The sequence below is a fragment of the Bison bison genome, unplaced genomic scaffold (genome assembly GCF_000754665.1).
Source record: "Bison bison bison isolate TAMUID 2011002044 unplaced genomic scaffold, Bison_UMD1.0 scf7180017864181, whole genome shotgun sequence".
In the NCBI taxonomy this organism is placed as follows: Eukaryota; Metazoa; Chordata; class Mammalia; order Artiodactyla; family Bovidae; genus Bison; species Bison bison.
The window spans coordinates 10,827,380-10,835,106 of record NW_011494753.1 but is presented as its reverse complement, the minus strand read 5'-3'; the positions used below and the strand labels follow the sequence as shown (position 1 = coordinate 10,835,106).

The 7,727-nt window shown below is 45.5% G+C and overlaps 1 pseudogene; it reads left to right on the top strand.

Annotated features, from left to right (window-relative positions):
• LOC104991064 overlaps positions 1-6,550 on the top strand; it is a 13,751-nt pseudogene extending 7,201 nt beyond the window's left edge.
• Positions 6,551-7,727: the final 1,177 nt, after the last annotated feature.

The window sequence follows — 7,727 nt, the reverse complement described above, 5'->3', positions numbered from 1 at the left end:
CATGTCTAATAGAGAAGGCAATGGCACCCCACTCCAGTACTCTTGCCTGGAAAATCCCATGGATGGAGGAGCCTGGTAGGCTGCAGTCCATGAGGTCGCTAAGAGTCGGACATGACTGAGCAACTTCACTTTCATGCATTGGAGAAGGAAATGGCAACCCACTCCAGTGTTCTTGCCTGGAGAATCCCAGGGATGGGGGAGCCTGGTGGGCTGCCGTCTATGGGGTCGCACAGAGTCGGACACAACTGAAGTGACTTAGCAGCAGCATGATTTCTATACAGTGATGCTCCAGGGCTCCTGTTTCTGTGAGTAGCAGGGTGAGAGGATTTAGTGGGTGACAGGTTTATGGTTGTCCCTGGGTTGTCTAAAAGCATAGACTGAACTTGAATCAAACTTCTGGAGTATAGCCATTGTGTTCCCTTAGAGCTTTACTGCTACTGCTAAGTCACTTCAGTCGTGTCTGACTCTGTGCGACCCCACAGACGACAGCCCACCAGGCTTCCCTGTCCCTGGGATTCTCCAGGCAAGAACACCGGAGCTTTAGTGAAGCCTGAACCTGAGGTGGAGGCCATATAGTGATTGGCTGACCAAGCATTAACTTTTCAGTCTTCTTAAGCAGAGCTGTTAAGTAGCTGCTACTGCCCATAGGCAAGGAAGTCATCCCTTAGCAGTTAGATATAATTGTTTGGAGAAATAAACAACCACTCCAGTAAGGGGTCCCAGTTTTTGAGCTAATACCCTAAGGGCAGTTCCCCTTCTGTCATGAATGTATCAGTCAAACTGCTGCTGCTGCTGCTAAGTCACTTCAGTCCTGTCCGACTCTGTGTGACCCCATGGATGGCAGCCTACCAGGCTCCCCTGTCCCTGGGATTCTCCAGGCAAGAACACTGGAGTGGGTTGCCATTTCCTTCTGCAATGCATGAAAGTGAAAAGTGAAAGTGAAGTTGCTCAGTCATGTCTGACTCTCAGCAACCCATTGGACTGCAGCCTACTAGGTTCCTCCATCCATGGGATTTTCCAGGCAAGAGTACTGGAGTGGGGTGCCATTGCCTTCTCCGGTATCAGTCAAAAAGTTTAGCTAAATCTAGGAGAGCCAGAACAGGGGTGTAAAGTAGTTGGTTGATCAATTCTTGAAAGAATCCTTTGTATTCTCAGTTCTATAAAAGTATTATTATCTTTTCCTTCGACTTTTCGTATAGAGGCTTACCTATTAGACCATAAATAGAGACCCAGATGCCACAAAATCTGGCTATCCCCAGGGAACCCTTAAACTGTCTTACAGTTTTAGGAGGGGCAGAGCTACAAAAAGGCTTCTTGGCTGGGATAGGCTTTTCCGACCTGTGAGAATGAAGCATTGTCGTGGACACCTTTTATCCTGTATTGACTAGGTTGTTCAGGGTGGTTAGCAATTTTTTCAGAGGTCTCTATAAGTTAGAACTGGCAATCAGAATGTTGTCTATATTCTGGATTCCCTTCTCCAAATATAGATCTTTTAGGTGTTTAGCAAAAGTTTCTCCAAAGATGGTGGGGGAATTTTTGAACCCTCGGAGCAGCAGTACTGTTTTTCATTTTTTATTTGGCGGTGGGAGTCTTAGTTGAGGCATGCAGGATCTAGTTCCCTGACCAGGGGTCAAACCCGAGGCCCCTGGATTAGAAACACAGAGTCTTAACCCCTAGGCCACCAAGGAAATCCCTGTATTGTTGTTTTTGTTGTGTGTTTGAGTCCTGCCACTCAAAAGCAAAAATTTCCTGTGACTCCCATTTCTAATACAGAAAACCAGGTCCTGGTGGACAGTAAAGTGGCCAGCAGGGTGCAGGGGTTAGACACTGCTGGGTGTATATCCTCAGTGGCTTCATTGACTGCCTAGAGCTCCATACCATCTGGTATTCCCCTTTGGGTTTTCTTAACAGGACGAATGGGGGTGTTACAGACTGACTGACATGGTCTAATAAGTCCCTGGTCAATTAGGTCCTGTATAACAGGGCAGTGCCCAATAAGGCCTCTCATTGGAGAGGTTACTGCTTTCCTTTGGGTCATGTATGTCCAGGTTTACATGGGCTAACACAGGCCTGGTGCCTGCAGTTCATTCTACCTGTTCTTGGGCCCAGACCTTGGGATTTAGTCCAGAGAGATTGACTTGCTCTGTCTGGGAGCTTTGTCCTTAGACATTAGTATTATCATCCTGTGCCCTTTGTCTAAAGGGACACCAGTCTCTAATTAGTCTCCCATTAGGTGAACAGTAGCCCCTGATTTATGTCTTCCTGGCAGGGATATAGGGCCTTGTGGGGCATATAAGAATGTGTGTTTGTCCAGTTTACATCCTGATGGCTCTGTGAATACCTGTTCTTGGGACTTCCCTGGTAGCCTCATAGTTTTACAATCCCTGACTTAGTATTCAGAAGGGAGTAAAAGCACTAGTGTCAACTAAGAATTGGACAGGCTTTACTCCTGTGTTCAACGTCAGCTGAGGCTCTTTAGGGGTCAACTGGACTTCCAGGTTAGGAGCCCTTAGCCCCTTCGTTCTATATTTGGACCATCTACCTTCAAGACCGGTGGCCAGGATTTGCCATTTCTGTCCCCTCTGAGGGTGGCAAAAGCATTGTCTCTTCCAGGTCCTCCTTGTTTACATATGGTGCCCTGTTTGGGTTCCAGTTTCCTTGGCTTCCTAGCCCTTGGTGGAGACTGGAGATCATTCACTGGAATCGAGTCTCAGTAGGTGGTTAGTCCAGATTCCCGTCCCAACCAGTTGACATTGGAGGGCGACTGGTGTGTGAGCTGGCCTCCAGACTTTTTATCTTCTGACTTTCCTTTCTGTACATCTTCATTATTAAACACCTGGTAGGCAGCCTTGGCTAGGCAAGAAGTAGAGGTTATCTGGTTCTATTTCCAGTTTCTGAAGTTTATACCTAATGTCAGGGGCGGTTTGTGAAATAAAATATGATCTCAGGATTGCATTCCCTTGCAAGGACTCAGGGTCAATGGAAGTATAGATTCAGAGGCATTCCCCGAGGCACTGTAGAAATGCCAAAGGGTTTCTGTTGGCTCCTGATTGATTTCCTTTATCTTATTCCAATGGACAAGTTTCTCTCCTGCTGCCTGGATTCTTTTTAGGATCTCAGGATCATATTTTTATAATACATCTTTCGCCCTCTTTCTCCATTGTCTCAGTGGTCCCAGTTAGGTTTGTTATCTGGGACCTCTTGATTCCTCAGTCTGAATATAGTGTGACCTGCATTGTTTCTGTTTTCTGTGTCTGCTTCATCTCATGCTTTAGGAAATACCATAGGGTTTTCTTTCCTTTTTAGGAATACTTTGAGGAGCTCTAGATGTCAACCCAGGTCGGGTCATGGATCTGAAAGATTCTCCTACTCAGATTCAGGAACGTCTCTGGCTCCTCCCTCAATCCCTCACTAGGACTTTTCCAGTTATGCAGATCAGAAGTGGTCAATGGGATGTATACCTGAATGAGCCCTGCTTCTCTATCAGGGACCTGCCTCAAAAGGAATACTTTTCCTAGAGGGTTGTGGACCCTGACTGGTAATTAGTACCACTTTGTGGACTTGCTAGACTGGGTTCTAGGGGAGAGGGCTTGTTATGGAGGGAGCCCCTTGGGCATGTGGCCCAAATTGTGACATAAGAAGGAAGAGGGAAGGGTGGGAATAAGTTAGGGTGATAGGGTTAGGGAAGAGATCAAGAAGGTCCTCCTGGGGAGGGTCAAGGGACTGGTAGGAAGCTTTTAGTCTCCTTTGGTATTTCCTCAGTGGAGGAGAACAGGCATCCCTTTTGAAATTCTTTGTTCTGATATAAGACCATAACAAACTAGACATAGGAAATTTCATCCCATTTCTTTTGTCTCTGACATGGCAGGTCCAACTATAAAATGGTGTTGTAATTTAGAGACCCATGGACAGGCCACCTTTCCCCATCTCCTAGAAGTACTGGGGCCAGGCTGTATTACTCATGATTACATGTTTTGGGGTCAAGGAGTAATAACTGAAAAACTTCAAATACTTCAGGATGTACCCTAATGGTCAGTCCTTCAGTTTGGTGGACATTTGTTTCTCTGTCTCTTAGATGTTCTATTATGAATTTGTTTCCAACTAGCGAGGGAGTGATTTGTTGACATGCAAATGCGAAAAGATTTGACTCAAATAAGACTGTCTGATTCAGGAGATTTGGAACCAGCACCACACTCTTAATTGGATTCCTCAAAAGACCACAGTAGGAGGTGTCTGAATAGTACACCTGATATAACTGGGGTTCACCTTGTAGTTTGAATTTGTAGTTTGAATTTGCTTGAGAGTGTCAGTCCCTCCCCAGTGAGAATGTCCCATGAAGATTAGACGGGGCCATATCTGAGCCAAAGCAGCTTAGCAACATTAATCCCTGACTGGTTTGCTCTGTTGGGGAGTATCCTGTCTGTCTGAGAGAGCAGTTTTTTCCTCCTTTCAGCTGAAAAGGAGTTTTCAGAGTTCACACAAAGCGAAGGCTAGAAATCAGAAAGGATTCCCATGGGGTACTCAACAGATCGCGGAGGCAGCTGGTATCCTATACTGATACTGGGAGCCTGTGGAATCTCGATCAGTAAAGAATCACCCAAGGTTCATCTCATAAGCAGTGTGAGGAGGAGAGGTTGGGTGGTGGGTGTTTCCTGTTCTTGCCAGTAGCTCCCGGGGCTTCCCAATAATGGGGCTCCTGATCTTGTGAGTGGCTCACAGGGTTCCCCAGCACTGACTAGAAGAGATCGAGTTACTGGTTGCACACCTGCCTTGACACGTTTCATACTCAGGCATCCCTTGTGCCTTTCCTTGAACTCAGATTATGTGTCCTCATTCCATCTTAGGCAGTCCTCATTACCTGAGCCTTTTCCCAGCCTCACCTCTTGGCTCATGAGGTTGGCTACTTTTCTTTACGAAACTGAAAGGGCCTATGGAGAATGCTACTGTTGACTCCTGGGCATTGGTGAGAACTATAAAGCCCTGGGTGTAGCCACTGCTGCCTTGCACAGGAGTCAAGACGACAGGGCTACTGGTGAAAACAGTGGGCAAGACTGCTGCAGCTCTCTCTTATCCACAGATCCTCAGCATCCCCAGGTGCCTGGGACCTCAGGAAGACCAGCCAGATGCAGCAGGCAGGCACACATGAGATTCAGTCTCTGATCCCCAGTGATGCCACAGTATGGTGCATTCAAGAGGATACTCTGGGGCCAATGCTGTACCACTTGGATATCAGGTTGCTGGTCCAAGTTGCTCTGGATTTGACCAAAGGCTGCCACCCTTCTACCCCATCAGAGTGAATGCAAAGACCAGAGTCAGTCATCCTCATGTAACCTCCCAAAGCCTCTGCCATCCTACCTCTGGAGCTGGGGTGAGTCAAGAGCCTAGTGGGTACATGCAGATGGAAAAGGCCATGATCTATCCCATCTGGGTCACCAGAATTTTGTTACCTCCCCTCCTGCGTTGGTCCTAAACAAGGGTCCTTCTACCTAATATCATTCAATAGAATTCAATTCAGAAGCAAAGGATAGCTTTATTCTTTAATCAAAGAATATAGAGCTGCAAGCTTATACTCTGGAGTACTTGCTCTCCCCAAAAGGCCATCAGTGAGGCTCTTTCATAGGGTTCTCGTCAGTGGAGAGGAGGCAGAATTCTTCCCGGTCAGTCATAGCTGTGCTGCCCGTGGCACTCCAGATTGAAGTGCACACAGTCTGCCTCCACCATCCTGAATTGAGGTGTCATGGTCCACGAGCAGAAGTGATGGGCGCAGCCATTTCACACTAGAAACTTGATCTGAGGTGCCACGTGCAGGGCCTATGCATGTGGCACTCTATGAGCAAGTGATACTAGAATGAGCACAAAGGAAAAGAAAGTTAGACTTTATTGTATCACCTAGATTCTGTTTTTATTTCCCAAGAATTATTAATGGGATTTACCAGTGATGCTATTATCTCATTCAATTAAATTCCATGAAAGAATCACATGTCTCTCATTCATCTTTATAACCCTGGCACGTGGCCCAACAAATAGCTGTCCTGCCCACCTGCCTTTACACATACACACACTCACACATGTTGGAAAAATTCTTTGAAGAAATTGGGACTTGAGAAGAACTTTAAAGAACAGGTAGAATATTGAGACTTCCCTGGTTGTCAGTGGTTAGGAACCTACCTGCCAGTGCAGGGAACATGGGTTGTTTCTTGTCTGGGAACTAAGATTTCACATGCTGCAGGACAACTAAGCCCGTGCGCCACAACTGCTGAGCCTGCGCTCTAGAGCCTGCGAGCTGCCGCTACTGAAGCGTGTGCACCCTAGAGCCTGTGCTCTACAACAGGTGAAGCCATGGCGACAATAAGCTCGCCCACCGGAACTAGGAAGTAGCCCCTGCCCACCGGAACTAGGAAGTAGCCCCTGCCCACCGGAACTAGAAAAAGCCCGCTCACTGCAGCAAGAGCCCGTACACCACAACGAAGAACCCTTGTACCAGAACGCAGAGCCTGTGCACCACAACGAAGAGCCCGTGCGCCACGACAAAGACCCAGCAGAGCCATAAATTAAAAAAAAAAAAAAAAAAAACTAATAGAGTTCAGAGGAAAATACTGTAACCAACACATAAATAAATTTTTTAAAAGAATGGGTAGAATATTAACACATCAATGAATATGAGAAAAAAATTACTCCTTGAATAAAAAGACCTGGTAAAACATGGAAACCAAAATGACTATGACAGGGACTAAAGAGGAGACAGGAAAGCCAGAAGGAAAAATAAATAGCATCCAAACACCTTTAATTTTGGAAGACGCTAAAATCATCTCATCTTTTTTTTGTTTTGTGAAGCAAGAAAAGTGAAGCTCAGAGAAGTTGAAATAGCTTACAGTGGTAGACATTGTGAGATTACAACCCAGATTGCCTGACGCATGTTTCAGTGCTCACTTGAGAAGGGACTGGAAGAAAATGCTGGGAAGTCAGTCAGAAGTCATATGGTAGAATTCTCCATATGCAAAATTCACTCCTTACATAAGAGGATCTCTGTTATTTGTTACCAGCAGTGTAAACAAGGTTAGAATGAAGTTTCCTGGACAGCCTCTTTGAGAAGCATGACCAGGAAAACTGGGGTCACAGAGCAAGCACCATTGATTAGCAAGCATGGTTCCTGAGAGAGCATGGACTTAAAAATGCCAAGCTAATTTAGAGGGAAACAACCCAATTGTTTTGGTAAGGGGAGACACTATGGACTGATTGCTTGATTGAAGCAGAGACTGTATGCCAAAGAGAACTTCCTCCTCCCTGAAAATGCCCTACTGTGTTTGTATTGTGTCCAACACTAACAGAAGGTAAAACCTACACAATACTACTACGATGGTTACTTTGGCTTTTTTATTTTTTATTTTTATATTTCTATTACTCACAGAATCTATCCCTCTATGTTTATGGCCAGATATATTCTTAGTCTTATTTTATAATGGAGCAACAATTAAATATGATTAGCACTGGTTTCTTGACCACCGTTGTTTCAGGTATTACACTTGAGCTGTCCTAAAATGTGGAATCAGCACCTGACATCTTCCCCAGAAAGGTAAATGTTGCTCATTTTTATTTGTCATCTAATAAGTAAAAGCCAGATTTGGAGGTGGAAACTTCAGAGTGCAGTTGCTTCATCCTGAGAAAATGTCGGTGTCTGTTTACATCCAGATATTAATGGAATAATCTCCCAGATCAGTCAGAGTACT